This window comes from Ovis canadensis, chromosome 19, assembly GCF_042477335.2.
Source record: "Ovis canadensis isolate MfBH-ARS-UI-01 breed Bighorn chromosome 19, ARS-UI_OviCan_v2, whole genome shotgun sequence".
Lineage (NCBI taxonomy): Eukaryota > Metazoa > Chordata > Mammalia > Artiodactyla > Bovidae > Ovis > Ovis canadensis.
Genome location: NC_091263.1, coordinates 71,565,423 through 71,589,487, shown reverse-complemented (window position 1 = coordinate 71,589,487; position 24,065 = coordinate 71,565,423). Strand labels below are relative to the sequence as shown.

General features: G+C 39.9%; 1 protein-coding gene across 2 annotated transcripts in view; it reads left to right on the top strand.

Moving 5' to 3' along the window:
* SYN2 (synapsin II) overlaps nucleotides 1–24,065 on the top strand; it is a 156,208-nt gene that overhangs the window by 12,225 nt on the left and 119,918 nt on the right. The gene's annotated exons all lie outside the window — the stretch shown is intronic.

The following is a 24,065-nucleotide window of genomic DNA, read 5'->3' as shown; positions in this document are numbered from 1 at the left end:
CAATAAATGTTTCATCATGACAAGCAGATTTTCATAGCAGCTTTGAGGCAGCAGCTTACATATGAGTATTTATAGGAGCCTTCGAGTCAAGTAAAATCATTTGTAGACAGGTTTCTATGACACTAAAAATAATTTTGAAAAATAGGACAAACCTAAATGAATATTCCTTCATTTTGGTTGGAGTAGTTTGTTGCACATAGTTGAGAAAACACTGATTACTAATGTTTTGAAACAGTCTTGGGGTAAGTTGTTTTTGAGATGGCTCAGTTGTAGAAATTATACTTTGAGGACTCTCACATCCATTGTCTCATTTAATCCTCCATACAGTAGTCTTTGGGCTTCTCAGACAGCATTAGTGGTAAAGAACTCACCTGTCAGTTCAGGAGACGTAAGAGACACAGGTTTGATCCCTGGGTCAGGAAGATCCCCTGGAAGAGGGCACGGCTACTCACTCTAGTATTCTTGCCTGGTGAATCCCATGGACAGAGGAGCCTGGAGGATTAGCATCCTTGGGGTTGCAAAGAGCTGGTTGGACACAACTGAGGCAACTTAGCATGCGTTCATGATAGTATGTGTGGGGCAGTAATTAATGTTATTTTAGTTTACCTATGAAGGAATTAAGGTGGGAAGGTTACCCAAAGTCAAATAGCCAGGAAGTGATACAGTCAGGACTACCACCCAGGTCTCTGTCTTTGGATCTTGTGTATTTTTCTGTGGGCTTCCTAGACTGAGTTGCAGGTGCCACAGAGCTAGCTGGTTAACTAATTTAGTTAGAAACTTGTTTTAAATGAACAATATTATTAGTTATTCCAGCCATTTGTTAAACTTTCTTTGCCATGAGTATTTAGATTAATGATTTCCCTTTAGTGCTACCTTGGGGTTCTGTTGCAGAAACTGTTATATTTGACTCAAAAAACCAGTGAACAGTGCCATGAAAGATGGTCACAGGAAGGTTGGGGCCGGGATTCATCTTCTCTGGTGAGGTTGGAGCCAAAAGACCTCAAGAAGCACCATGATGTTCTGGACAGCTTTGGAGATTTGTAGTCGGTAGTTCTGGGTTTGATTTAGCCATAGCAAGCTGCTATTCTCTGAGTCTCAGTTTCCTCATCCTTAAAACTGGAGTCATAAAACCTGCTCTGCTTCCTTCATAGGATTGTCCTGCGGACAGATTTCAAACAGTAACATCCACGACAGATTTAAATATATGCATATTGAAACTGTAGCAACAGGTGGGACTAAGAGTAATATGGGGAAGAATTCCACACTTAATTTCCTTCTAAGTATTGTCATGGGATTCCCAGGTGGCCAAGTGGTAAAGAATCCACCTGCCAGTGCAGGAGGCACATGAGACATAGGTTTGATCCCTAAGTCAGGAAGATCCCCTAGAGAAGGAAACAGCAACCCACTCCAGCATTCTTGCTTGGAGAATCCCATGGACAGAGGAGCCTGGTGAATTACTGTCCATGGGTGTGGAAACAGTTGAACATGACTGAGTGGCTGAGCACACACACACAAGTATTGTCGTGGGAAATTTTTCTATTTAATTAGGAGTAAGAATTTAGGGGGAAAGTACTTTTTTCACAAGTGTCAGGGCTGCTGATTCTAGTGGGAACTGTGGAAACGGTTAATTCTGTTTCTCCATGTTTCTGCACCTTCCCCCTCCACTGATGCCTTTCATTCTTTGTCCATGGCCTCCTGCGACCTAGGACCCGTTTCAGAGGTGAACATGTTTTCTAAAACAAATTTGGGAATGAGGTCTTGTTTTTCAGTAAGAAGATAGTCTGAGAGAGGTTTAGATGCTGACATATGGAAATTGGGGGGAAATCTGGGGCTTCCCTTGTGGCTCAGATGGTAAAGAATCTGCCTGCAATGCAGGAGACCCAGGTTCAGTCCCTGGGTCGGGAAGATCCCCTGAAGGAGGGCATGGCAACCCACTCTAGTGTTCTTGCCTGGAGAGTCCCATGGACAGAGGAGCCTGGCAGGCTACAGTCCATGGGTCACAAAGAGTAGGGCATGACTGAGCGACCAACACATTTTGGAGGTTGAAGACAATGGTGGTTGCTGATAGGAACCTCTTTGAAATCCAGAGATTCCTGGCCAAGTTGTTGTTGGCTTCCTTATTTCTGAGCTTTTCATTTTCAGCAGACTGAGTTAATCTTTGTTCATTATGAGTTGTTAGTGGCTATTGACAATCCCTGTTTACAGGTTTTGCATTTTCCTAGAAGGAGCTGGAAAATAGAAAAATCTTCTGTAACCCTAAGTAATAAACAGTGCAATTTTAGCATTAAGATAGGAGGAAAACGAGAATCATACTTTATTGCCACCTACTCACATGGAAAGTCTACTCCTTAAAAGAAAAAATTATCATGACTTGGCAAAGAGGGGTGAGATCAATTTTCCTGTAGCCCCTGGATGACTTACACAGTCAGATCAGGCTGAAAAATGCACTGACCTTAACTTTCACCCTGGAAGGAAATTGTAGCATTTGTGATTCTGTAATAAGGCCTATGTTTAAGTAAAAATGTATAACGTACTACATACTTCATCTTGCATGTATCGTCTCATTTAATTGTCACCTTTACCTTGTGAGGTAAGTTGGTATGGTTGCCTATTTTGATTAGGAAGCCAGTGCTCAGAAAGAGTGTGGTTTATTCAAAGTTACAACATGAAACAAGTAGAGCTGTATCTAAAATCTAGATTCTTCTTTCTCCACACTCTTCTCTCCTTGCTTAGTGTCCCTTTCTCCACGCAGCTAAACTTTCTGAGCTCTGCATTAGTCAGTTACGATGCTCTTGCCTCAAAGCACCAAGGACGGATGAAAGATTGCCTAAGCTGAAAAGAGTCTGTATGGTTTGTGACAGGTGCTGCGTAGGTTGGTTGAAAAATAACTTAAAGATTGTCTCCTTTCCCTACGTGTTTTTTGTTAATGCTTATAATACTCTGATGACTTAGAGTCCTTCTGGTGCCTCTGATATATTTCAGACTGCTTTTAAGTTGTCAGGAAAGATTGTTCACTCCAGAGCTCAATTCCTTTAAAGCTTCTTATTTTCCTTTTGTATCTGGAAATTTATTTTTTAACCAAAGCTACACCCACTCTTCCTCACCTCAGTTCCAGCTGGAGTCATATGTAAAGTTCTGCGAGTCAAGAGCAGCGAGTTTGGAGGCAAAGAATATGAAGCTCCTGTCCCTTCTGACTCTTCCTTTTCCCGAATATGCGAAGCATCCTGCTTCTGTGTCCACTTAGCAGAACCCTGTGCCTTTCTCTAGACCCATCAACAGCAAAGGTCTGGGCAGTGGCCTTGAGGGAAATGAGAGTTTCCAGACATTCTTCAGTGAGATTATTTGGTTTTCCCCATTGTTAGAGCTTAAAAACAGGCATAGAGACCACCCTTTTGTTTGTTTGGTTTTGGCCTTGTGCTTTCGGGATCTTAGATTTCCCAGAAAATCTCCACAGTGAAAGCATGAAGCCCAAACCACTGGACCACCATGAATTCCCACCTTGTCTTCGTTTTTAATTACCCACTTCTTCACCCCTTCTTGGGGATTAGTTTGAGGTTTCCCGTTTATCTCAGTAATTATTTCATGAAATAAGGAACTAGTGCTATAATGCTGAACACAAGAGACATTGTCTTGTCTTCATAAAGCTTATAGTTTATTTGGGAAAGTAGTCAATTAAACAAGCATTGTAATAAAGTATGCATATCAACACGATTAAGCGAAGTTTTAAATAGAACATGTTTCTATCATAATTTCACCATAGCAATAGAGCAGCTGTTATATTTTTATATTCTCTTCCAATATTTGTTTACATACAAGCGTATTTTTACAGAATTGTGATTGTTATTTAGCAGTAATTTCATATTTTGTTTTTCTACTTATAAATAATTTTATATATTACATAGTCTTAATAATTATATATATTTTAAGAACTGTTGTATCATAAATTACTCAATTCTGTTTCTATTAGAGAACTGTGTTGACTTCCAATTTTTCAACATTATTACGTAGTAATACCACAGGCATTTTCATTTTTCAGGAAATGAACTATTCGATTGAATATTATAATACGACTCAGCATTGGATCTCTTGGCTCAAATCTCAATGTAAAACACAGCTAGTTGCCAGAATTAATGCGAACTGCAGGACAGACTGATCACTGATACTTTGAGTGCCCCTGGGGGCCTGGGGCTATGCCTTGTGAGTGTTGCTGAAAAAAAACAAAAGATTATGATCATATAAGTAGCTCTTGGTAGATATTGCCATATTGTTTCCTATAAAAGGTTTTTCCAGTTTGCAGTCCATCAACTATATTCACCTCACTTTTCTGCACACAGTATTACCCTTTTAAGTGTTAATAGATATGCAAGCAGTATTTGAATATTTTATCAAATATTTCTGTGAGTACAGATGAGTTGAATGTTTTCCCTAATGTTTGTTGATAAATATGTGAAACAACTGCTCTGGGATTTTTGGCATTTTACTGGTTGATTTACTAATTTGATGGTTTGATTTTGAACGGGACGTTCATTGTCGATGAGGCGGAATGGATGACAGTGGTAGAATGTCTGCTGGGGATTTGCTTTAATTTGACAAAAAACTTCTGTGATTGTAGCGTTAAGAGTCAGATTCTTTGAGCTAGAATCAGTACTCTGTGTAGAACCGACACCTGTGGGGTCTACAGTGGACTGTGAGCTCCTTCAAGGCAAGAGTCATGTTTTATTCTTTGCCTCAGCATTTAACAGCCTAGCCAATACGAGGCCTCAAAAAAAAAAAAAATTGTTGAAGGAATATGAATTTCCTGGGATCGTCTCCTTCTCTGAATATCATTCTCACATCTTTACCATTTAAAATTCATTCTTTGGATTTCAAAGACTTTCTAATCTTGGACGCCTCTAGGAATTTATGAATACCTGTAGGAGGGTGAGTGTGGTGGTGGTCTCAGGAACATATTGGAGATTATAACCACAATACAAGAGCAACACTCTGTAGAGGTAGAATGAAAAATGGATACTCAGTGATGCACGTGTGGAGAGGGAGTGAGAGAGATGCTGAGAAGAGTAGTAGGTAGTTGTCAGGAATAAACCTCATTTATTGTAGAGAATCCCAGGAATGTGAGAACAGGAAGGTAACGTTAGTGATAACCTGAACTTTGGTGTCCATATAATAAATGCAGATGAGAATATTTACTTTCCAGGTTTTTTTGCAACTTTATTTAAATAAAGTAGGTTATAAAAGTGCTTTGTAAACTCTGAAGTGCTATGTGAATAAAAACTCATTGTTATCATCACCATCATGTAGGAAACCAAGGAGTAGAGGGATAAAGTTACTTCTATCTTTATGCCAGGAGCTAGATTTCATCTTCATATTTTACAGTCAGTCTTTATCATTTGAAGATAAAATGGAAATTTCTAAAGTATTATTCCTTCCGACCTCCCCCCCACCCCGCCCCACCCCATTATAATAGTGAGGAAGAATGGAGGATGAGGTTGGGTAACTCTAGGGACTAAATAGACTTTGTTAAGCTTTTTGTCAAATGCTTTTGACCAAATGATTAGTTTCTCTTTGCCCAAGTCCTTTTCCTAGAGCATGAAGCATAGCAAAAGAGGAGGATAAAACAACCTGACATGGCTTTGTTCAGAGGTGGTAAGTGATTTGATCGAGGCAGTGGGTTCAGATGTAGAGGAATCATGAGCTGATCCTGGATTAGTAGATTAGGATCCAGCAAGGAGAACCTTGAATACAAAGCTTAGACATGGGCAGTAGAGAACAGTGAAAGTTGTGAAACAGGAGAGTGATTGAATCAGTGCTGTGGTTAGGAAGGTTTATCTGGGATGCCCGCTTAGTTGCTCAGTCATGTCTGACTCTTTGTGGCCCCATGGACTGTAGCCTGCCAGGCTCCTCTGTCCATAGGATTTTCCAGGCAAAAATACTGGAGTGAGTTGCCATTTCCTACTCCAGGGGATCTTCCCAACCCAGGGATCAAACCCGCATCTCTTGTGTCTCCTGCATTAGCAGGCAGATTCTTCACTGCTGTGCCACCTGGGAAGCCCGTTTATCTGGCGATGGTGTAGAAAATGGGGAGGAGGAAGAACTCGGGCAGGGCTGGAGGCCGATTCAGTGCATGCTTTGGCTGTTCGTCTGTGAGACACCGAAGGCTTCTAAGAGGACCGTGGGAGTGGAAAAGAAGGGGTCAGCACAGGATGTCAGAGAGGGCAGCCCCCAGCTGGAGGAACCCGGAGGCGTTATCTCCTTTCATCTGTTATGTCTCCCAGAGGTTTGTTTCCCTGTAAACTTTTTAAAAAATTGAAGTATGAAACTGGAGCCAATTATACAGAGTGAAGTAAGCCAGAAAGAAAAACACCAATATAGTATACTAACACATATATATGGAATTTAGAAAGATGGTAATGATGACCCTGTATGCAAGACAGCAAAAGAGACACAGATGTATAGAACAGACTTTTGGACTCTGTGGAAGAGGGAGAGGGTGGGATGATTTGGGAGAATGGCACTGAAACATGTATACTATCATGTAAGAAATGAATCGCCAGTCTAGGTTCAATACAGGATACAGGATGCTTGGGGCTGGTACACTGGGATGACCCAGAGAGGTGATATGGGGAGAGAGGTGGGAGGGGGGTTCAGGATTGGGAACTCATGTACACCCGTGGTGGATTCATGTCAATGTATGGCAAAACCAATACAGTATTATAAAGTAAAATAAAAACAAGTAATAAAAAAATAAAAAATTGAAGTATAAAAGTGCATGAATAGTAGTAGTTCAGTGAGTTTTTACAAAGTATGAAGTCTGAGCCAAGTTAAATATACAACATAACCAGCACCCTCTAAGCCTCTATAGGCCCCAGTCCTGGCTCAGACAGAAAAGAATCTGCCTGCAGTGTGGGAGACCTGGGTTCAGTCCCTGGATTGGGACGATGCCCTGGAGAAGGGAATGGTAACCCACTCCAGTATTCTTGCCTGGAGAATTCCATGGACAGAAGAGCCTGGCGGGCTACAGTTCACAGGGTCACAAAGAGGCAGACATGACTGAGTGACTAACACTTTCACTTTCAAGCCTCTATAACCCCTTCAGTCATTACTTCTCCCTTCCCAACAGGTAACCACTGTTTTGGCTCCCTTCACTATATGTTAATATTGCCTGGTTTTGAGCTTTCTATGAATAGAATCAGGTGGTACTAACTCTGTTTTGTCTGGCTTCTTTTGTTTGACATTATGTTTTTGAGATTGTTCTGTTTTCTGGTATGGAACATTAGTTCATTCTTTTTCAGTGCTCATTTGTATTTCATTGTATGAATATATCACAATTTATTTATCCATTCTGCTATTGATGGACACATAGGTTGTTCCCAGTTTGAGGCTGAATAATGAATTTATTCAAGTTATGAATCATATTGCTATGAGAAATTCCTTTGCATGTCTTCTGATAAATGTAAGCTCCTGTTTCCTACCCAAGAGCGTAATCTGCTGGGTTATAGGGCATATACAAGTTCACCTTTAGTAGCTACTACCAAATAGTTTAGCATTTTACAGAGTTTACTTGTTTACACTGCTTTTAGCAGTATGTCAGAGTCCCTCACCAATTCCTGTGTCTTGGTCAGCTTGGGATGCTGCAGAACATACCATAGGCTGGTTTAATGAGCAGTTACTTCTTTCTCACAGTTATGAGGCTGAAAGTCCCAGATCAGGTTGCCAGCATGATCAAGTTCTGTTGAAAGTCCTCTTCTTGGCTTGTTGATGCCACCTGCTTGCTTTATCTTCACATGGTAGAGAGACAGCTCTGATCTCATCAACTCCTGATGAGGGCACCAATTCTATCACAGGGTCTCCACTCTTATAAATTCATCTAAACTTCCCCAAACGCCTCACTTCCAAATACCATCACACTGGGGATTGGGGCTTAACATGGGGATCTGGCAAGGGACACAAACATTCAGTCCATAATAACTCAGCATTGTAATATTTTAAGGGGTTTCCCAGGTGGTGCTAGTGGTAAAGAACCTGCCTGACAGTGTAAGAGATGTAAGAGATGTGGGTTCAATTCCGGGGTCAGGAAGATATAGTGGAGGAGGGCTTGGCAACTCACTCCAGTGTTCTTGCCTGGAGAATCCCATGGACAAAGGAGCCTGGTGGTTTACAGCCCATGGGGTCGCAGGGAGTTGTAACAACTGAAGCGACTTAACACTCATGCACGTAGTATTTTAAATGTCAGAGGCTCTTAAATTATAAGAAACTTGAACAGAGAGGGCTGAGTCTAGCATAAAGGAAGAAAGGGACTGCAGTCCTCCCTTTGCATCCTCAGGGGATTGGTTCCAGAACCCCTTCCCCCACAAATCTATGAATACTCAACTCCCTTGTTTACTAATGGTGAAGTATCCCAGGGACGGGGGAACCTGGTAGGCTGCCATCTGTGGGGTCACACTGAGTCGGACATGACTGAAGCGACTTAGCAGCAGCAGCAGCAGCATTTTCCGTACAAACTATGCTCATCCTCTTGTATACCTTAAATCATCTCTAGATTACTTATAATACCTTGAATACTGGAGTGGGTTGCCATGCCATTCTCCAGAGGATCTTCCCAACCCAGGGAATGAACCTGGGTCTCCTACATTGCAGGTAGATTTTTTGCCACATCTGAGCTACCAGGGAAGTCCAATATAATGTAAATGCTATGTACATAGCTGTTGCATGGCAAATTCAAATTTTGCTTTTTGGGGGGGAACTTTCTGGAATTTTTTTCCGAAATGTTTTTGAACCCCAGCTGTTTGAATCTGTGGATACAGTATCTCAGGTACAGAGAGCCGACTTTGCTGGTTATTGAAGGCCTGCCACATACCAGATACTGCCTCAATGCTTTTACTTACATTGTCTCATTTAATCAAGATAATTCACATGTACACTGTGAGCTCAGTGTTATTGCATTGATGTTTCAGGACAGAAAACAGATTCACAGGTCAGGCAGCTCGTAATTACTTCCAGAATCCAACCTAGATCTGCTTGAATCCAAACAGTCACATCACATAAAACTGCAGCTTGTCAGTGAGGCGTTTTCCGTTTTTTGGTGCATAAAGGGGGTTCTTGCTAATGACCCTGAAGTCCCCTTGTATACATAGTCCCCTTCTGAGACTTCGACTTAGCTGACCTTGTAAACAGCAGCCTCCCAACCAGGCACCCCCCTGCCTTGTGCCCTCTCTGCTTCCCCACTGAAGCTCTTAGCAGCCAGTCATTAAGACCATCTCAGGGTAGTTATTATCCTGACATGTCCTCCAGCTAGCAGGATGATGGAAGAAGCTCCATGGAATTTTTAATGCTAGCCAAGCCTCTTACTTCTCTCTCTCACCAGTTTTCTTCATGTAGCTTTCCCCTCCCATGACTAGGAAGACGGACATGACGTATAATAGAAAGAGCTAGAAGGCAGGAGACCTAGTACAAAGTACTAATACTGCTGAAGACTAATACTGACCCTAATACTAAATTGTATGCTCTTGAATGTCACCTGCTCTTGATCCAGGTTTCCTAATTTATTAGAAATGAAATTGGATTGTGGTTGGTGGTTACATGGGTCATCCTCAGAGGCTTACTGTGGGAAGACTCAAGCAGAAGATACTTTGAATTCTCTGTATATGATTGTAAACAGAGCAGCTCTGGTTTTACTTTTGTTGTGTATATATTGAGCTTCCTCATGAGATTTTAGTTAAGATGGAAGATTATATGAAAGTACATGCTTGAAATCCACTAGACTAGATGTATCTGTTAAGTCAGTGTATCACTTTGTGAAAACTTTATAAAGATTATAAGTGGCAAAACTGAAATGAGCAAAATTTTTACCCTTTACATACACACACAAACACACACACATACTTACAAGCCTTCATGCTCTTCTCTGACCACTGTAAGGGAATGGGGCAGATATAATGAGTTTTGCCCAGGGTGGTAGGTTGTGGAAGGATTAATCAAAGAAGAGGCGTCTGAGCTGGACTTAAAGGAAGAGCAGAGCTTCTCTAGGTGGATTAGGAGACTGGAGAGAGATGCCATTTCAGGCAGAGAAATGAGGCAAGAAGGCATGGAAAAACACTGCCCTTTTAGAAGTATTGTGTTTTTGGTGTAGAGGTTGTATATGATGGAAAGAGAAAGAAGGAGGAAAGCCAGGAGACGAGGCCTCTTTGTGAAGGGACTTGAACATTTGAGGACTAATGAAGTGTGGATGTCATTTGAATTAGCACTGTTCATTCATCTGGGGCTCCTTTAGTCTCAGGACCCCTGATCCACACAGCAGTGGTTTTGCGTGGTAGCTATGGCAATGATGATGCTCACATACTCAGAAGTGACTTTGATTAGAGGCAACCTTGCTGATCTGCATTAATTTCTTCTTAATTGGCTAGGAGTACTGGGTATATATGTGTCATACTTGTATAAAACGAAAGGATAGGGGTGGGGGAGGCTGTGCTTGTGGGCAGCGACTTTCCACACTGTAATAAACTCAGTAGTGTCCTTACCATTTAATTCATCATCAAGAGTGGAAGTGGCAAGATTGTCATTTTACCTCCTATGTGAAAAACTAGAGTCAGGCTTGTGGCTCAGACTTCACAGATCTTCTCCGTAATGGATCTCCTGATTCTGTCCCTGGAAACATATGTTTATTTGTAATGCCTTCCATTTGTGGTAATTGGAGCACCATGCCTTTTCATTCTCCTGTCAGATGGCTGTCTTCCTGCTTGGAGGGCCTCAGAGCCTGATATAATGAGCCTATGAATTACACTGGATCAGGAATCAGGTTTCTGGTTAAGCATGTAGGAGGGGCATCTCACCCACTTGCCCCTTTTTCTCATTTGTGACCTTGAGATGTCCCTAAATCTCATATGAATCCTGTCCTGGTTGAGGACAGATTTCAGATTGGGACACATATCTGCCCATTTGGGGGCAGTGTCAGCTTCATCCATTTTACAGAACCATGAGAAGGAGCGAGCTGACAGTGACTGAAAAGTTACATGGAGCAGGCACTTTACGTACATTGTCTTACTGAGTGCTTACACCTAAAAAGAGGGCTTACCAACGTTTTGCATATGAGCAGATAGTTAAGTAATTTCCCCAAAGTTGTATATAGCTAGAAAGTGATAAGTGAAGATTTGAATCTTTGTCTGAATTCAAAACTCATGTTTTTTTCTTTTTTTTTTTTTTTCCATTTCGTGACTCTGAACGCAGAATGGTTGTGCTAATAGAGTCATAGGAATTTTGTAGCTCGGTGGAAAAATTTTAGGGAGGAGGCTTTAGGCATTAGAGCCAGAGGAGCGGCTTTGGAAAATCAACACTAAAAGCTAATCAAAAGAGTAGCCTTTATAAAATATAGAGAGTAAAGAATTATAAGCTGTTCTAATACTTTCCTCACTTTGGGAATGAAACACATTATGCTGTGACCAGTGATAAGTTTAGATGATATCCAAGTGTGAGGCAGAGTAGGGAGCAAGAAATTGATATGATATGTAGCTGGGACTTAAAAACAACCGAGATTTAATTTGCATACCATATAATTCACCTTTCTAAAGTGTACAATTTGTTGATCTTAGTTTACTTACGAGATTGTATAACCATCACCACTAATTCCACAGTCTTCATCACTCCAGAAAGAAAATGACCTGTATCCATTAGCAGTCATTCCATTCCCCCTTGCTCCCTTCCCCCAGCCACAGACAACTGATTATCTACTTTTTGTCTCTATGAATTTGTCTGTTCTAGACATTTGATGTAAATGTCTAGAATTACACAATAATGTGACCTTTTCTTCTTCTGTGTCTAGCTTCTTTCACTTAACATTATGTTTTCAAGGTTTATCCGCATTGCGGAATGGAATAAAAAGGAACTAAGTAAATAGCACTTAGTAGTACTTAGTTCCTTTTTATAGAATTTTATTCCTCTGTTCCTTTCTGTAATATTCCGTTGTATGGGTGTACCACATTTTATTTACCCATTCATCAGTCAATGGATATTTGGGTTGTTTCTACTTCTGTGCTGTTGTGATAATGCTGCTATACACATTTGTGTATGAATTGTTATGAACATGTTTTCACTTTTCTTATGTGTATTTCCAGAAGTGAAATAGAAGTGACTCTATGTTTAACTTTTTGAGGGACTGCCAAACTGTTTTCCAAAGCTGCTGTGCTGTTTTACATTCCCATCTGTAATGTGTGATGGTTCCATTTTTTTCCCACCTCCTCAACAACATTGTTATTGTTCTTTTAAAAATTCTTATTCTAGCCATCTTAGTGTGTGTAAAGTGGTGTCTTATTGTGTTTTTTATTTGCATTTCCCAAATTAAAAGACACTTACTCCTTGGAAGAAAAGTTATGACCAACCTAGATAGCATATTAAAAAGCAGAGACATTACTTTGCCAACAAAGGTCCGTCTAGTCAAGCCTGTGGTTTTTCCAGTAGTCATGTATGGATGTGAGAGTTGGACTGTGAAGAAAGCTGAGCACCAAAGAATTGAGGCTTTTGAACTGTGGTGTTGGAGAAGACTCTTGAGAGTCCCTTGGACTGCAAGGAGACCCAACCAGTCCATTCTGAAGGAGATCAGCCCTGGGATTTCTTTGGAAGGAATGATGCTAAAGCTGAAACTCCAGTACTTTGGCCACCTGATGCAAAGAGTTGACTCATTGGAAAAGACTCTGATGCTGGGAGGGACTGGGGGCAGGAGGAAAAGGGGACGACAGAGGATGAGATGGCTGGATGGCATCACTGACTCGATGGATGTGAGTTTGAGTGAACTCTGGGAGTTGGTGATGGACAGGGAGGCTTGGCGTGTTGCAATTCATGGGGTCGCAGAGAGTTGGCCACGACTGAGCAACTGAACTGAACTGAATGATTAATGATGATGAGCATCTTTTCATGTGATTATTGATTATTTTTATATCTTATTTGGAGAAGTATCTCCAAATTTGAATATTTTCTCATTTTTAATTGGATTAATTGGGTTGGTTTGTCCTTTTGTTGATAAGTTGTAAGAGTTTTCTTTATATATAATAGTTATAAGTAACCTTACCAGAATGTGATTTGTAAATATTTTCTCACTCTTAGTGTATTATCTTTTTACTTTTGATAGGGTTTTTTGAAGCATAAACCAAATTTTTAAATTTTGACGAAGTCAAGTTTATCTGTTTTTTCTTTTGTTGCTTGTACTTTTGGTATATGTCTAGGAAATCATTGCCCAGTTCAAAGTCACCTGTTTTCTTCTTAGAGCTTTATAGTTTTACCTCTTGCATTTAGGCCTTTGATTCATTTTGAATTAATTTTTATAGATGGTATAAGGTAGGAGTCCCACTTCATTCTGACACATGTAGACATCTATATGTCCCAGCACATTCATTGAAAGGATTCCTCTCTCCTCATTAAATTGTTTTGACACCAGTTCACTATAGAATTATGGATTCATTTTTGGATTTTCAGTTCTCTTTCATTGATGAGATGGATTCCAGTGATCTGCTGTCTATCCATATATAATATCACACTGCCCACACTGTAGTGGCCTTGACGTAAGCTTTGAAATTGGAAAGCATGAGTCCTCCAGCTTTGTTCTTTTATAAGACTTTTGGCTATTCTTGGTTCATTGAATTTTCTTATGGATTTTAGGATCAGTTTCTCAATTTTTAAAACTTGTTTATTTATTTTTGGCTGTGCCACACAGCTTGTGGGGTCTTAGTTCTCTGACCAGGGATTGAACCTGAACCCCAGCAGTGAAAGTGCTGAGTACTAACTACTGGACTTCCAGGGTTTCTTTTAAAAAGGCATTTGGAATTTTGAGAGGGTTTATGTTGAATCTGTAGATCTATTTGAAGAATCTTGGCATCTATTAAGCCTTCTAATCCATGAATACTGTTGATTTTCCACTGTTTAGATCTTTTTAAATTATTCTGTAGTTTTCAATGTATCAGTCTTGTACTTCTTTTTAAACATTTGTTACCAATAATTTTATTATTTTTGATGCTATTATGGATGGAGTTGTCTTCTTGATTTAACTTTCAAGTATTCATTACTGGTATATGGGAATGCAACTAATTTTTTTATATTGGTTCTGAATCGTGCAACCTTGTTACCCTCCTTTATTAGCCCTAATGAAACGTATGCATGTATCCCTTAGAATTTGTTGTGCACAAGATCATGGCATCTGCAGAGAGAGGTAGTTCTGCCTCTTCTTTTCAGTGTGGATGCCTTTGATTTCTTTTTCCTGTCTGATTGTCCTGGCTGGAATCATACAATGCTAAGTGGAGAGAGCAGACGTCTATGTCTTATTCCTGACCTTTGAGGGGAAACTTTCAGTCTTTCACCATTAGTATCAAGTTAACTGTGGATTTTTTCATAGATGCCTTTTATTAGCTTAAGGAATTTCCTTTTGATCCCTAGGTTGCTTAGGGTTTTTTTTTTTTTGGTTTTAAAAACATACTGGGTTTTGTTAAATACTTGACTGTGTCTGTGATCATGTGGTTTTTGTCCTTTGTTACTATTGTGTATTATATTGATATTTATATGTTGAATCAACCTTGCATTGCTGGGATAAATCTCGGTCATCATGTATAATCCTGTTTTTCCCTTTTGAATGTTTTTTTTCTTTACTGAGGTCTAGTTGATGTATAATATTATAAATGTTTCAAATATACAACATAGCGATTCACATTTTTAAAAGTTATATTCTGTTTATAGTTGTTATAAAATATTGGCTAATATATAATTCTTTTTATATACTGGTAGATTTGGTTTGTTAGCATACTGTTTGTAGCTGGAGCTTTTTGCAAAGTGTTTTTAGTAGATCTGACATTATACAGAGAGAAATAGAAGGTGCCTCACATTTCACCAACAGCTGTGTGCTGCCACCATGCTGAAAGACTTACTTGTCTTTGTCTTATTTAGACTTTTAGGCTGTATTGTCCCTGTCTTGCAAATGAGAAAACAGAGGCAAAAAAATTTTTTTTTTGGTTCAGGGCTTATCTTCTCTTAAATAGGGATTGATACTGCAAGGAAAAAGAGTAAGACAGAGCCAATAGCCAAAAAAGCAGCAGAATTTTTGAAGATGTATCATAAGTTATAAAGCTAGCTTTATATATGTAATAACAGAACCGAACCTGTCATGGGTATAATCGTAGGCTAGACATCTCAAATAAGGTAAAGGGTTGAGGATAGAAAGAAACACAATTTTTTCTTGGCTGTATGACTACTCTTTTTTGGTATCAGATATGGTCAGGCCTTTAACCCTTAAGCCTCAGTTTTATTTTACTTTATTTTATTTTTTTAGCCTTGCAAAGATAGTATCTTTTATTTATTTATTTTTTTAATTTTTATTTTTACTTTATTTTACTTTACAATACTGTATTGGTTTTGCCATACATTGACATGAATCTACCATGGGTGTACATGAGTTCCCAAACATGAACCCCCCTCCCACCTCCCACCCCATATCATCTCTCTGGATCATCCCCCTGCAGCCTCAGTTTTAAAGAAGGCATAGTTTCCTGCCCTTAAGTCTCAATAGTTAGTTTTCTAGTGTGGATGACAGGTAAGCTGTTCAGTGAGGTGCTGGGTCCCTAGCGATGCCCACATTGACCAGGTGGGGACTGGTGTTGGGGGAGCCTGGAATACTTATTGTATACTTAGTTAATAACAATGAAGTATGGAATGATTAAGTATAAAATATGCTGATTTGGGACACAGATTGGTGATTTGGGAGATTTGTGTCTGTGTTTGGCAGCAGAGATTCTCAGTTGGATTCCCATGAGTTAAGATTTCATGAGGATTCAGCTTCCAAAGATGATTGGAATTTGATGAGGGACTGCCTGGCGAGTGTGTAGCTGCAGACAGAAAAGACATTAAAAGTAGATGTCAGAGTGGGAGAGGAGGTCTTTGGACTAGCAAATTAATCTAGTTCTGATGAACAGGAGAGAAGAAGGATAAACACAACATTCTGCATAGTGATTACTTCTGATGGAGCCAGGGTAAAGCAGGAGGGTTGGATAGAGAGCTTTAATGATATTGTTAAGTTCTGTTTCTTAAAACAGTTGGTAGATCCACGAGTGTTCTTTTTATTAGTAGACTTTATAGTAACTTTATCATGTTTTAAAATATATCCAATATTTCTTTCAGAAAAGGAGGAGATGAAAGAAAAATGATGGAAGAATAAAGGAAGAGAATCAAGTCCCAGCAGGGAACTAATGCCAGGCAGCCTTTGCTTAATATCTGTCATGTTATAGTCATCTTGCCCATTTGGAGTTATTAGGGGATATATGTTTCTCTCTTTTTTTCCATGACTTATAACTGAAAGGTAATTTCTTAGAGCTAAGCTTTGGGAAGAAGAGAAGAAAATGAAGCTTTGAAACAGATTTTGTTTCTCCTTCTCAGGGGAGAAAGTGGAGGGTGTGGGAGTGGGAGCTCGTGTGTCCAGGCACCAAACTTGGCAGACAGCTCCCTCAGAGCAGATGGAGCGAGGATTTCATCGCCTGACAGACTGACTCAGACCTGCCTCCCTGCAGCCACTACTGGGTATGCTGGGGATGGCTTGAATCTCTGTCAAAAGCGACCGGATGGTGTTATTTCTCCCTCAACTCTAGCAGTGGCATACTCTAACCTTCCCAGATGAGGAGCTGCCCAGGACCTGGCAGACCCCGTGTTCGGTCAAGGAACTGGTGTATCTGACCTCTGTTGTTTGCAGGGACAGTGGCTTTGATGGAACGGGCATTTCTTAGACTGAAGTGTTTAAGCAGAGGCTGTAACTCTCAGTGATGACTTCCCCAATCCATGTTGCTGTAGGGAGGATTTTTACATTGAATTAGCTCTCCTGTGTGTCCTCTGAGGTTTTTTCTTCCCAGAGATTATGAGAAATGTGAAGTGGAAACTCTTATATAGTCTGTGATAGGTTTAGTGAGATCAGCATAGGGAAAAAAAAAAAAAACAAAAAACACCCTGGGAAAGACTTAGAATTATCGCCTAAGAAGTAAGCAGCTTTCTGGAAGTGACAGATTTTGCTGCCAGTCACGATTTTAGTAACCAGTGAAGATGAACATGTGCTGGATTAGGGCCACAGCCTTTTAGTTAGTGTCCTTGCCTTTAGTCTCTCCCCTGCCAGTTTAATTGCAAATGGTGCCAGGCTTTTTTTTCCTAAAAGCCGACTTTCATCATGGCACTTTCCACTCAGGTTTCTCCAATAATTGCCGCTCTGCATCAAGTCTAGGCTTACTGTCTACCTTTGAAAGTGAAAGTGTGAGTCTGTCAGTCGTGTCCAACTCTCCGCGACCCCGTGGACTGTAGCCCACCAGGCTCCTCTGTCCATGGGATTCTCCAGGCAAGAATACTGGAGTGGGTTGCCATTTCCTTCTCCAGGGCATCTTCCCAACCCAGGGATTGAATCCACATCTTCCGCATTGGAGGTAGATTCTTTACTGTTTGAGCTACCTGGAGAAGTCTTTGAGATGTGTTATATCTGGCCTTCTTCTCTATCTAAAACCTACCTACCTGTCCTGTAAGTCTTAGCTCAGTTACCTCCTCCTTCAGGCTGTCTTCTGTGCTCTAACAAACGTATATACTAGTTTCTAAATAATGTAGTGATAAATTGTTTCATAATGTTTACTTGTGTATGAGTGTTGGACTGAGAGCCCTTTGAAGCTATGGACCATGTTTCCTCCTCTTCCCCATGGTATTTAAGATGGTACCCGGCACTTATCAGTATATTTTGTTAAATTATTGAATATTGAAATTTTTGTAGTAACTAGTATCTGTATATTAATAATTTTAGAGTTCATAAGTGCTTTTACATTTATTGTTTCATTTAATTCTCCCAGAAATTTTATGATATTCCCATTTAGAGATGAAGAGTCAACTGACCCTTAAGAGAGATATAATTTTTCCAAGATCTCATGGTTGCTAACTGGTAGACAGAACTGGAGTCCAAGTTTTTACTTCTGTTGAAAATACCGACTTGCCTCAGGTTTTCTTAAAATCCCAGTTTTCTTTAAGGGATTTGTAGATATTGTTATTCAATACCATGGAAATATACTGGGAGTGCAATAAGAAGGTACTATCTTCCTGTGAACTAGACAGTTATAGAAGATGTTATGTTTCAGATTCAAACAGATCTGAAGAGGAAAGTTATAGTGAATTGAGCAGGGTCTCTCTAAAATTCATACCACCCTTCACTTCAGAATGTGACCTTTTTGGGAAATAAGTCTTTGCAGAAGTTAAAGACCTTGAGATGAAATCATCCTAGTTTAGGGTGGGCTCTAAAGTCAATGACTGGTGTCCTGGGCTCTAAAGTCAATGACTGGTGTCCTCATAAGGAGAAGAGAGCACACAGAGAGGAGCAGGGAGGAAAAGGCCTGTGAAGATAGAAGCAGAGACTGGAGCTAGGCAGCTGCACACCAGGGAACAGTGAGGGCTGCTGACAGCCCCTTGAAGCTGGAAGAAGCAAGCAACTGATGGGCCCCTACAACTTTCAGGGGAAACATGGCCCTGACATCACCTTGATTTTAGGCTTAGCCTCCAGAACTGTGAGAGAATAAATTTTGCTTGTTTTCAGCCATTATGTTTGTGGTAATTTGTTATAGCAGCCTTAGGAAACTAATACAGAAAGGGAAAAAAAATAAAAGTCTCTTATATACCAGGCTAGTTCTAGGTACTATAATATGTTATTTTACTTTATCTCTCAAATACTTTATGTAGGTAGAGTGATTTATCCATATTTTATGGTCAGGAAAATAAGACTCTGAAAGGTAAAATAGAAAGCTCATGTTTTAAAAATGTTGTCATCCTGTTTTCAGCTGCGTTCTTTTCCTTTTCCTGTTCATTGCCTGAGAAGCTTATTTTGTGGTCCTCACAGTGCCAGGGCACTGAATTGTGATGGTCTATCCTTATTAGATTGGTCAAAGATGTGAACAGTGGATTAATCAAACGAGGGCTGAAAGTCTCATATGACCTTTCTTCTGGGCCTGACTTTCAACCTCACTCTCCCAACTTCCTTACCTACATAGTCACACAGCCTTCATGAATCTTTCTTAGGTTTCTCTTTACCTAATATTCTCTGTTTCTCTTTCTTTTTCATCTGAAACTCCACGGCAGCTTATCTATTGAATTTTATTACACCCATCGTTGTCTATCTTTTATTATGTGCTTTGTGCCTGTCTAACTCTTCCAGGTGTATTGTCGGTTTCTTCAGGTGAGGATCTTGTCTCATTCATTTTTATATCTTCCGTATTACCTATTGGGAATCGTTAGTTGTCACATGTTAATTAATGATTAGTTGAATTTTGCTTTCCTCTTCTTCCTCCTCCCCAGTTTTCAGGTTCCAGTGCCAACCTTTGCAAGGCAAAGTTCGCCTTTGGCTTCCTTCTGTCTTCCTTTCCAGGGGCGTCATTGTTCTGTGTGCCTCCTCCCTTCTCCGAGCCTTGCTGTCCACTGGCTGTCACTTAATTCCCCTGTGAAGCGCTGCTGTGCTCTACTCCAGATCACTTTATAGGAGGCCTACCGTAGCGCTGTCACAGTGTTACAGCCACGTTAGGTGTCTGCCTCCCAAGCTACAAACTCCTCAAATGGGAAAGAACTTTCCTTGCTCATTCTAGTACCCAAATGCCTAGCTCTTTGCTTCACATTCATTAAATGTTGATTGAGTGAGTAAATTAAAGGTGTTTTACTTCATAGGATGTCTATATTTTTCTAGGAAAACTGGTAACATGATAGGCCTTCCAAATCTGGTTGAATTTGATGATAGAATTTTTTTAAAAATATTAACAAGTATTGAGATAGAGGTCTGAGTTGGGAGCCTTTTGATTCCCCAAGTATTCAACCTTATAGGTTACTTTCTATTTTATATGGCTAGTCTTGCCAGGTATAGATGTGAAGCAGATCATAAGGCCAAGGTCATCTTGAAAAGTGATGCCAAAACCCTCCATATGGAGCAGAAGTGTTTCCTGGAGAGTTTTGTGAAGCCGTCTTTTCATGAAAATAGCTTTTAAGAGGCAAAGCAAAGCATTTTAAGCTTCAGATAATTCAAGGCTTAGAGGTGGCTGAGATTCTCTTTCATAGTTTCTTCCCCTAGGGGAGTTGCGTAGTATGAGAGAAAGAACACTGAACTGGGAGTCACAGTGCGAGTTCTTCTCCCAGATGTGACTGTCACTAGTTACATGGTTATAGTGGACTCTTGTGGGGTTTGCCTTCCAGTGTCTGTTTTCCCTTCTTTTAAATGCCAGTGCCCAGGTTTTCCATCTCCTCCCTAGAACTCAGGCCTTATGCTTTGGACATTGCCCACTTCACCCCTGGCTCCAAGGATATACATGTGATTCGTGCCTTTCTGATAAGAGGATCGCATTCTTTCTGATGATGTAGATTACTTAAGAATGGGCAGCAGTCTCAGTTTGGATATATGCCTGACTTTAAAAAAAACTATTTTTTACTTGAAGGATAATTGCTTTACAGAATTTTGTTGTTTTGTGTCAAACCTCAACATGAATCAGCCACAGGTATACGTATATCCCCTCCCATCTCCCTCCCCATCTCACCCTCTAGGTTGATACAGAGCCCCTCTTTGAGTTTCCTGAGCCATACAGCAAATTCCTGTTGGCTCTCTATTTTACATATGGTAATGTAAGTTTTCATGTTACTCTTTCCATACATCTCACCCTCTCCTCCCCTCTCCCCATCTGTTTCTCCATTGCTGCCCTGTAAATAAATTCTTCAGTACCATTTTTCTAGATTCCATATATATGCATTAGAATACAATATTTATCTTTCTCTTTCTGACTTACTTTACTCTGTATAAGAGGCCCTAGGTTCATCCACTTCATTAGAACTGACTCAAATGCATTCCTTTTTATGGCCGAGTAATATTGCATTGTGTATATGTACCACAGCTTCTTTATCTATTCATTCGTCAGTGGGCATCTAGGTTGCTTCCATGTTCTAGCTGTTGTAAATAGTGCTGCAGTGAGCAATAGGATACATGTGTCTTTTTCCATTTTGATTTCCTCAGGGTATATGCCTAGGAGTGGGATTGCTGGGTCATATGGTGGTTTTATTCCTAGTTTTTTAAGGAATCTCCATACCATCTTCCATAGTGGCAGTATTAATTTACATTCCCACCAACAGTGCAAGAGCATTCCTTTTTCTCCACACCCTCTCCAGCATTTATTGTTTGTAGGCTTTTTGACAATGGCCCTTCTGACTGGTGTGAGGTGATATCTCATTGTAGTTTTGATTTGCATTTCTCTAATAATGAGCCATGTTGAACATCTTTTCATGTGTTTGTTAGCCATCTGTATGTCTTCTTTGGAGAAATGTCTGTTAGGTCTTTTTTCAACTTTTTGATTGGGTTGTTTGTCTTTCTGGTACCGAATTGTACGAGCTGCTTGTATATTTTGGAAATTAATCTTTTGTCAGTTGTTTCATTTGCTATTATTTTCTCCCATTCTGAGGGTTGTCTTTTCACCTTGCTTATAGTTTTCTTTGCTGTGAAAAAGCTTTTAAGTTTAATCAGGTCCCACTTGTTTACTTTTGTTTTTATTTCCATTATTCTAGGAGGTGGGTCATAGAGGATCGATCTTCCTTTGATTTATGTCATCAAGTGTTCTGCCTATGGTTTCCTTTAAGAGTTTTATAGTTTCGGGTCTTACATTTAGGTCTTTAATCCATTTTGAGTTTATCTTTGTGTATGGTGTTAGGAAGTGTTTGAATTTCATTCTTTTACGTATCAGTTCAGTTCAGTTCAGTCGCTCAGTCGTGTCCAACTCTTTGCGACCCCATGAATTGCAGCACACCCGGCCTCCCTGTCCATCACCAACTCCTGGAGTTCACTCAGACTCACATCCATCAGGTCGGTGATGCCATCCAGCCATCTCATCCTCTGTCATCCTCTTCTTCTCCTGCCCCCAATCCCTCCCAGCATCAGAGTCTTTTCCAATGAATCAACTCTTCACATGAGGTGGCCCAAGTACTGGAGTTTCAGCTTCAGCATCATTCCCTCCGAAGAAATCCCAGGGCTGATCTCCTTCAGAATGGACTGGCTGGATCTCCTTGCAGTCCAAGGGACTCTCAAGAGTCTTGTCCAACACCACAGTTCAAAAGCCTCAATTCTTTGGCGCTCAGCTTTCTTCACAGTCCAACTCTCACATCCATACATGACCACTGGAAAAACCATAGCCTTGACTAGACGGACCTTAGTTGGCAAAGTAATGTCTCTGCTTTTGAATATGCTATCTAGGTTGGTCATAACTTTTCTTCCAAGGAGTAAGCGTCTTTTAATTTCATGGCTGCAGTCACCATCTGCAGTGATTTTACATGTAGCTGTCCAGTTTTCCCAGCACCATTTATTGAGGAGGCTGTCTTTGCCCATTGTATATGCTTTCCTCCTTTGTCAAAAATAAGGTACCTGTAGGTACATGGGTTAATTTCCGGGCTTTCTATCTTGTTCCGTTGGTCTGTATTTCTGTTTTTGTGCCAGTACCATACGGTCTTGATGACTGTAGCTTTGCAGTATAATCTGAAGTCAGGAAGGTTGATTCTTCCAGCTCCATTCTTCTTTCCCAGGACTGCTCTGGCTCTTCTGGCTCTTTTGTGTTTCCATATGAATTGTGAAATTTTTTGATCTAGTTCTGTGGAAAATGCCATTGGTAATTTGATAAGGATTGCATTGAATCTGTAGATTGCATTTGGTAGTATCATCATTTCCACAATATTGATTTTTCCCACCCAGGAGGACATCTGTTTATGTCGTCTTTGATTTCTTTCATTAGTGTCTTATAATTTTCTTTGTACAGTTCTTTTGTCTCCATAGGTAAGTTTATTCCTAGATATTTAATTCTGTTTGTTGCAATGATGAATGAGATTGATTCCTTAATTTCTCTTTCTGATTTTTCATTGTTAGTATATAGAAATGCAAGTGATTTCTGTGTATTGATTTTGTATCCTGCAACTTTGCTAAATTCACTGATTAGCTCTAGTAATTTTCTGATACTATCTTTAGGGTTTTCTATGTAAAATATCATGTATGACTGACTTTTGATCAATTTTTTCTTTTTTACAGAAGGCATGTATTCTTTTTATTTTGGATATGAACCTGGGAAGATGTAAGATTGGGGTCCTCAGGAGAAGTTCTGCCTGGGAATGAAACCAAAACAGAGATGAAGAGCAACCAGGTCCTTTGAACCCCTAAAGTCTGTTGAACTCAAAACCTGGATGTTTCATATGTGAATTAGTAGAAAAAATTTTTTGCCTAGTGTACTTTTGCAAGTCATCTGAAATGGTGACTTTCAACAAACTTTTTTGAGCCTTTATTTTAGTATCTTTAAAATGAGTAGACTGGGCTCATTAAGAGATAGATTTACTTCTATGTTGATACCTGTTTGAAATAAAATAGATTTTTTTTTCACACTGGAATTATATGGATTGAGAGTCTAGGTGTTCTTGGTGCTACTAAATTGTGTTTCCCTGTAGTTAAATCTGACCACTGATGTTTCAGTGAATTTATAAAGTTATAGCTTTGTCATTGATCAGATCTGTGAACTTGACCACATCTTTTAGCCTCTGAGGTTTAATTTCCTCTTTTAGGATGTGATGCTGATGTTGTCTTATTAAACTCACAAAGTCAAATGATGGAATGAAATCAGAGGGTCAGAAGAGAAGTGTAATTTTGACGGTACAGGATAGGTAGGGTTCAGATGAGGAGAGGAAAGGTAAGGCATGAACATGAATGATGTGAGCAAAGGCAAAAAAGAGTGAGTCAAAGTCTGTAAGTCAAATTTGTTCAGATTCTGGATGGAATATTGTGTTTCATTCTGTCTTTCCCACTACATGAATAATCAGGGTACTGAAAGATTTGAAATAAGATCTTTGTGGGAAAGTAAAGGCTTCCAGAAATATGACCGAGAATTTAGTAACTGTCTGTAGTTATCTTGCTCTGTGGTTGAAACAATTTGAACAACTATTTTCCGTTCTTTCAGAGGAGAGGACTAGGGGAATTAGTATGAGATATTTGGAATCTAATGGAGACATTTGGTTAAACATTATAACCCCTCAAAATAGGAGGA